Below are 8625 nucleotides of genomic sequence, written 5' to 3' on the forward strand. Positions count from 1 at the left end.
GCAAGTCTGATTGAGAAGTTGTCCAGTTTGTGTGCGTGCTAACTAGGTTCTAGGGGAAGCAGGACCTTGCCTGCTACTAGATGGATGGAGAATATGGGTGTCATAGACATGCCTTTGCTAACAATGGACTTTGCTGGGGCAACAGATTACACAAAACAAACTATAGAACTGATGATTACATAATTTCTATAGAAGTGGTTCAAGCCTGAAGAAACCACATGGATGCAGGTGGCAGAAATAATTGTAGAAACATTTTGCTGCTGCCTAGCATTGCAAACATTAACACACAACAAGTGTACAGCAGTTTTAGAACCAGTGTCATTGTATGTCAGGGCAGCGGTAGTACCTCTGGTGGGGAACATGTTGTGCTCCTTCTGGGGTAGTTTGTAAACTTTTGGTCCCCACCTTACATTCAACCCTTACCCGTGGCTCCTCGAAGCTGTCTGCATGCAACAGCGGCCATACCCTGGAAAATGGCTAAACCAGGTGAGTGTAGCCGCTGGGTCTGAAACTCCCGGTGAGTTAGGGATTTCCTCTGCATGTGAAGACAGGCTCTGGTGGATTGCGCCGATGAGACCAAGAGTGTGTTCAATAGTCAAGAAGCTGGTTTCTTCACATGCCATAGAGGGAAGTGTGGGGCAGATGGGGCTCATCAACCTAGGAAGGTAGCCCATCTAGGAGAAGGAAAACTCTGATCTTGCAGGATATCTTTGGCAGAAGAAAAGGCTAAGGAGTAAACCATACAAAAATCTGGAGTACAGTTCCATAAGACAGTTGGATGGTGCCCTGTGTGCCTCCTTATAGCAATTCCTGCAGCCAAGCTTGTGCCAAACATATCACTCTGCTTTCTTTGGGCTAAGGGGAGGGGTGTTGTCAACTGGGCAGCCCAGGACCCCCAGGCTTGTGCCCCGAGGAGGTCACTTCAGTGCTGGTAACACAGCAGTTTACTTCACCCCAGAGGCGCACTCTATTGTTGAGAGAGAGAGAGAGAGAGAGAGAGAGAGAGAGAGAGAGAGAGAGAGATGCCAACAACAACATGGTCACAAATGAATTTCAGTTAGATGTGAGGGTTCAGGCCTCTGACAGCTTCCCTGTTTTCCTGGCTTATATGTGTGTCTCTAAACACTCAGTCGATCTAGTTTCCCAATAGGTCACGAAAAAAAAGTTAAAGTTTAACGATGTTTACAGACAATGTTGTAGCATAATGATCACAATTACGACAAAAAGCAGATCATTACTAATGATAACAAAGATAACATTTCTTGTGCAAACAGTGAACAGGACAAATCATTATGATTATTCCAGTAAGGTGAATAAACTTAATGACCAAGACAAGATGATAATGACAACCTGAATAACAATCAGATAAGAACATGAAGAAGAACCAGAAGTTCATTTTAGAATTTAAAAGATTCTCCTCTGTAGTTTGCCAGGCCAAGACTGGTGTTAATTGCAGATTCTATTCCAGACAGATGAATCAGGAAGTCAGAGTGCTTTCTGGACCAGTGTTTTCACCCTAATATATATCTTTTAAATATTTTATTTGGATTTTCAATTTTAAAAATAACAAAACCAAGCAATAACTCTGGTATAGAGGTTTTTTTTCATTTCCATTTGTCTATATAACATACAGAGAGCATGTTCAGATACTCGTTGCCACCTGGATCATGCGATTAACTAATTTCTAGACCTCTCAAGATAGCTTATTATTCATTTTTGACAGATGCACTCCCCACCTCTATTTACCAGTGCAATAAATGAAAACCAAATCCATATGACATTATGCGATCTTATTATCTCTCTTACCCATTTGCTATAGCTAATGAGCTTCTTTGAGAGGCATCTATCAATTCTCCCACATCACCCTTTCCTTTCCAGCTTTTCCATCCTCACTGCTACCGAAAACAGCCTCACCGGTGCAACATGCTCCTCTCCCTTTGGTCAAACAAATATAGTAAAGCCATCAGAGGTTGAATTAATCTCTGATATTTCGCTCATGATTTCTTAAGTGCCTTGCAAACATGTTTGAACCTGAAAGCACATTAATCAGTATCACATTAAAGTATCCCATTAACCTTTGTGTCCTTCTGGAGGCATGAAGTCGAACTTCTGTAATGGGATGACCCCTCCCAAACCAGTTACACAACATATAGAATCCCCTTCTTTTCCATCGATTTAATGGCCAGGATTTATCCCTTCCCACACAGACAGAAAATCAAGTTAAGGATGAGAGAGGAAATACTAGGGGAAGAAATGCCCAATGGCTACAATAAAATATTGCCACCTACAAAAGAAAAAAAGGAATGTTAACATTGCTGCCTTTGCTCTTTTCATCAACAGAATTTCGTTTCTATAGATGCCTGGAGGACATTGAATTTGGGCTGTGGCATAGTCATCTGAAACTGGGAAGTTAATTCTGCCTCAACTTGATAACGTCCACAGCAGTGACTCCATGTTTTACACTCCTATCTCCACTGCCTCATCAGAGTGGTCTTTAGTGCCTTTATCCTGTTTTCTTACTCCTCTCACCATGATGGCTCACCAGAGTCAGACTTACCTGATGAGTTGTCTGTCACAAGGAGGAAAATGTCTCCAAATCCTTGCCAATTCCACAGAAACAGTCTCCAGTGAATTGCCCCTTATTTGGTTGCCTTTTGATGCCAGGTCATTTGTATTTTCCCACTATTTGAACCCTTTTCCTTTAGGAGCTTCTCAACTATGAAGCCATCTCAACAGAGTTAGCTATGCCCTTACACTCTCGCCCCTAATATTGGTCGGCTAAAACTATGAATGTTCTAGGAAAATTACCCAGCTCAGATAGAAAAGACATGACATAATTTGCAGCACCTGAAGGAGAAATAGACCTTAGCTTGGTGACATCATTATATGTGGGCATTATTTGGATCAGCCTGCAACAATTAAGTTTTTAGCTTTAACCTATTTTAGATTATTACATCAGTCACAGGTGTGAGCACTGGCCAAGTTTATACCATACTTTGTTTTGTATGTGTGGATGACATTTCCAACCAACTCTCTCTCCCTGCCTAAAAATAATGCTCTGGTGCTCATCTAATAACTATATTGGATTTTCACAAGGCTTGCCCAGCTTCAAATATGTGCTAAGTATTAGGTTGAACTTTAACATGGCCTTCCTAGTCTCTCTGGTCCAAAGTGTTTCCATGTGTTCTGAAATCAGTGCCATGTCATTCAAATGGCACCATTCACACACAAGAGGAAGATGTCAGCAGCCTTGGGGGTCGCAAGATTTACAGAAATACTATTATTATTATTATTATTATTATTATTATTATTATTATTATTATTATTATTAAATTTAACAGGGGAAGGATCCCTAAAACAGCCCCATGAGGAGTGAGCATGCTCAGCTTGCATGGAATGCAGAATGACTATTAGAGAGGAAGAAACAGCAGTGGGGGGTGGCAGGGAATAGAATGAAGTAGCTAGAAACCTGAAGAAGAGCACTCCACACAAATAACATTTTGTTACAAGTCCAACTCATCTGTCCAATCTGATATATATTATTATATATTTATTTATACCCTGCCTTTTTCCCTGTTGGGACTCAAGGCAGTTTACAGCTAAAAACAAAGACTGGCTATAAACATTTTGAAAAATTTAGTACAGTTAAACTTTAATAGAATTAAAACTATACCTATATAAAATCTGTTTGTAATTATTTGTATGCTTTCATTACAATAAATCTTCAGCCTACACCTTCTGTTGTTGACCGTCTACTGTTCTTGCTTGACTCTTCCAGCCCTTTCACAGCCACCCCACCTGCCTCTGGCCCATCAGATTCAGACTTCATGGCTGGCTGTCATAAACTAGATTTGAGTTTTGCAGCTTCTCTAGATTAATTCTCTTGCAGAGGAATAAAAGGTAATTCACTTGAGAGACACAAACATGGCAGACTGCCTTTTCCTTCCAAGAAAATGTTATTTATTTGTGTGCACCCAACATTAGATTCAAAATCAACTGTTACATGCAAACAAAGAGTTCTTAAATTACTCTGGAATTGATTTGATTTTAAATCAGTCTGATGCACTGTAGCTCTAAAAAGAAACAGGATCTTCAGTACTAGGAAGACACACAGAGTTCCTTGCATTTTTATCTTCCACTTCATTTACATTATATCTGAACAAACACCTTGTGAGGTAGGTTAGTTATTGTCAGCAACAAGGCCAAAGTTAAATATTATTGCATAAATCAATCATGCACTGATAACTTTGCACCTGTGTGAAGTTGTGCTCACCCCACATAGAGAGATGAGTGAGTAATCCAGGGAATAGAACAGATTCTTTAGTCATATGGAATTTAACTCTAGAGAAAATTAAAGGTCACAAAAGGAATAGGAAAATGAATGAAAGAGCTAAGCATCACAATAGATGATCAAGTAGGTAAAAAAACACCTATTGGAACTGTTATAGGATATTTATAAAAAGAATAGATTAAAAATAGCATGATATAAAATATATAAAATAGTTGCTGCAGTTTCCTTAAATTTCTGGCTACCTGAATGGTGCATTTGTAGACATTTGCCCAGGGTCTTTTTATACTATATTTTCTTTAATAAAGTAGTAACACTGCATTCACTGCTTTTGGTAGCACCAAAGGGTGCTCATCAATGGTTCCTCTTCATCCTGGAGAAGAGTGACTAGTGGGGTGCCACAGGGTTCTGTCTTGGGCCCGGTATTATTCAACATCTTTATCAACGACTTGGATGATGGACTCAAGGGCATCCTGATCAAATTTGCAGATGACACCAAACTGGGAACCGGGACGCAGGTGGCGCTGTGGGTTAAAGCCTCAGCACCTAGGACTTGCTGATCGAAAGGTCGGCGGTTCGAATCCCTGCGGCGGGGTGCACTCCCGCTGCTTGGTCCCAGCGCCTGCCAACCTAGCAGTTCGAAAGCACCTCCGGGTGCAAGTAGATAAATAGGGACCGCTTACCAGCGGGAAGGTAAACGGCGTTTCCGTGTGCGGCTCTGGCTCGCCAGAGCAGCGATGTCATGCTGGCCACGTGACCCGGAAGTGTCTCCGGACAGCGCTGGCCCCTGGCCTCTTGAGTGAGATGGGCGCACAACCCCAGAGTCTGTCAAGACTGGCCCGTACGGGCAGGGGTACCTTTACCTTTACCTTACCAAACCGGGAGGGGTGGCTAACACCCCAGAGGACAGGATCACATTTCAAAACGACCTTGACAGATTAGAGAACTGGGCCAAAACAGATGAATTTTAACAGGGAGAAATGTAAAGTATTGCACTTGGGCAAAAAAAAATGAGAGGCACAAATACAAGATGGGTGACACCTGGCTTGAGAGCAGTACATGTGAAAAGGATCTAGGAGTCTTGGTTGACCACAAACTTGACATGAGCCAACAGTGTGACGCGGCAGCTAAAAAAGCCAATGCAATTCTGGGCTGCATCAATACGAGTATAGCATCTAGATCAAGGGAAGTAATAGTGCCACTGTATTCTGCTCTGGTCAGACCTCACCTGGAGTACTGTGTCCAGTTCTGGGCACCACAGTTCAAGGAGGACACTGACAAACTGGAACGTGTCCAGAGGAGGGCAACCAAAATGGTCAAAGGCCTGGAAACGATGCCTTATGAGGAACGGCTAAGGGAGCTGGGCATGTTTAGCCTGGAGAAGAGGAGGTTAAGGGGTGATATGATAGCTATGTTCAAATATATAAAAGGATGTCACATAGAGGAGGGAGAAAGGTTGTTTTCTGCTGCTCCAGAGAAGTGGACACGGAGCAATGGATCCAAACTACAAGAAAGAAGATTCCACCTAAACATTAGGAAGAACTTCCTGACAGTAAGAGCTGTTTGACAGTGGAATTTGCTGCCAAGGAGTGTGGTGGAGTCTCCTTCTTTGGAGGTCTTTAAGCAGAGGCTTGACAGCCATATGTCAGGAGTGCTCTGATGGTGTTTCCTGCTTGGCAGGGGGTTGGACTCGATGGCCCTTGTGGTCTCTTCCAACTCTATGATTCTATGATTCTATGGTATTTACACCACTTCATATGCTATTATCTTATGCTCTTCCTCATTACCACTTGCTCAGCCTCATTATTTAATTGTTCTTCCCATTTTATAGATGGGAAACAGAGTATATTGTGGTTTCTCCAGGATCATCTAATGTGTCATTAATACTAGACCAAAATTGTGAAACCAGGTCTACTGAATAGAAGGCAAAAACTTTATCCTCTAAGATACTGCGTCCTATCTCAGAATAAAATGGACGTCTTAGACAAAAGCCACTAGGTTTAATTTTCTCATACTCAATTTGCAGCTTTGACTCAAAATAATGGAACTGTATTAGAAAGTTGCCAATACTCTCTCATCCAAAAGAAAGTAAACGATGCAGTGCTCCCTGCCTTCCCACTGCACTTAATAGGAAGCACTTAATATTTCAAAGCACTCCTGCATCTGAAATTCCAAAACAAGAAGGTATACTTATTTTTAAAAGGATCGCTAAAGTCTTAAGGGCATTATTTAACCAGTGCGACGTGCAAAACTTTTTGGTGTTTCTCTGTGGACTGAGTCATGAAAACACAACCCTACCAGCATCTGCTTGTGAAGAAAGCTTAATTAGCTGGAGTTCCTTTTTACTTTGGTGTTGTTGGCCATGTAAAGTGCATGGCACTTAGGAATAACATCAGCAGACCATCTCATGTCAACATTGCATGTAATTCGGCAGGCTATACCATTAATCAAATGAGGGCAGGGTGAAGACCTTTTTTTTTAAATAAAAGAACTCCAAACAAACAAACCAGCAATTCATTACTTTTAATGCTTTCCCCCTAATATACCTATCAGCAGACCAACTGTTCCTAGAAAACAAAAATGCAGACTTGTGTAATGCTATACGCTGAATTAGCCAGGGATAAGGAAATCTGAAATCCTGCTTATGCTAATTCAAGTTGGTCCATAAGGAGATTTTACCTTGTTGCTGAGTTACCCCCACTTCCACCACTAATTTGTGAGTTAGCAGTCTAAAGGGGGGCTGCCACAGTGTGCTTCAAAGGTATCATGATGCTAATGCAGATATATAAATAGTTCTTTTCTGGTTTGACTGTGCGCGTGCGCGCGCGCGCACACACACACACACACATTCTGAAGTCCAGTCAAAGAAGTTCACTTCATAGCATCTGAAAAGCTAGTTATGTGCTACACTTGATCATGTTAACTTTGTGCTACTTTTGTGTTTATCTGCTATGGGGTACATTCATTACACTCCATTCCTAGTTTTAAGTAAAACTGCCTTGGATTCCTATTTTCCCACCTGCCTATTTCCATAGCTAGCTCTCAAAATCCTTTTGATCAAACTCAGGGAATGTAGCAAACCAACAAAAGCAAGCAGAAGGCAACTCTAACTTAGTACCTGCAACGCCAATCCTTTTATTCTCCTACTGGGCTTTGTTGCTAACTTGTCCCTCTGTCAGGCCAGACCCCAGAAGGTGCTATCAATCATCCTGGGTTTGTCATAATAGCTTAGCAGCTTGACCTGCACCTCTACAGCAACAGGAGCCAGATTCCTCAAAGGGCTCTTTTGTCCTGTCTTAGTGCTACCTATTCCCACTACCTGTCAGTTCACGACAGCCAAGCAGGCAGAAAAGCTTCGGAGCAGGGACTGAAGGATTGTGCATTTCCTCTTGGGATGATCTATCTATCCGTCTATGAAGAGTTAAAGGGTACCTGAGCTTTTCAGACAGTTCTCTGCCCAGCTGTTCTTGGTCCGCTGAGATGCGAGTCACAGAGGTAGCTGCTCTCCTCCAGGGCTTATGCTTTTTGGCGTCATTGAAACTGCTCTGGGCTGGAGCACAAGAATAAATTGAAGAGCTGCCAGGATGTCAACACCAGGCGATTTGTACGTGGGTGTAGGTGGCACCGATACAACAAAGGAGGGGACAAAAGGAAGAGGGGAGGTGGGAAAACACTATGGAAGATTAAAGAAGATTCTGGCTTGTTTACACATGGGATGGGCTGAGGAAGATATATCTATACTACTTAACCTGCAATAAAAGAGGGAAGCAGCTTGCTCCACATTTTTCTGTGGCTTGCCCGTGTCACACATTCCATGCAAGTTAGGAGGCAGGCGCTCAGCTAAAGCAGGAAGGACCAGCAAAGTGAAATGGTCAAATAGAAGCAGCAGCACATATGAAACTGTTTCACACCAATGTAAGTAGGTGTGAATGTACGCTTCCCCTAATAATCCAGCTAGGGGAAGGACCCGTTTTCACAGAAAGCACAGGCAGGAAAGGGTTAAAAAAATCCCCCAATTCTTCTTAAAAACATAGGAAGCCTTGTACCGAGTCATCCCATTGGTCCATCTTGTTCAGTTTTGTCTACACTCCAGGCTTTCTGGTGAGGGTCTCTCTCAGTCCTACCTGGAGATGTTCTTGTTTAGTCGTTTAGTCGTGTCCGACTCTTCGTGGCCCCATGGACCAGAGCACGCCAGGCACCCCTGTCTTCCACTGCCTCCCGCAGCTTGGTCAAACTCATGCTGGTAGCTTCGAGAACAGTGTCCAACCATCTCGTCCTCTGTCGTCCCCTTCTCCTTGTGCCCTCCATCTTTCCCAACATGAGGGTCTTTTCCAGGG

General features: G+C 42.6%; 1 protein-coding gene across 3 annotated transcripts in view; it reads right to left on the reverse strand.

The window, feature by feature from the left end:
* The window catches only part of LOC310825303 (solute carrier family 23 member 1-like), a 41723-nt gene extending 33885 nt beyond the window's left edge, over positions 1–7838 (reverse strand). For 2 of the 3 annotated variants that reach the window (XM_083698673.1, XM_083698672.1), the window contains exon 1: positions 7721–7838. The gene's annotated coding sequence lies outside the window, so the exon portion shown is untranslated. Of the gene's footprint in view, positions 1–7607; positions 7625–7720 lie in introns of those variants that run through there. The other variant, XM_083698674.1, reaches the window with a different exon arrangement.
* Positions 7839–8625: the final 787 nt, after the last annotated feature.

Source organism: Podarcis gaigeae (assembly GCF_964106915.1).
Source record: "Podarcis gaigeae genome assembly, chromosome: 10".
In the NCBI taxonomy this organism is placed as follows: domain Eukaryota; kingdom Metazoa; phylum Chordata; class Lepidosauria; order Squamata; family Lacertidae; genus Podarcis; species Podarcis gaigeae.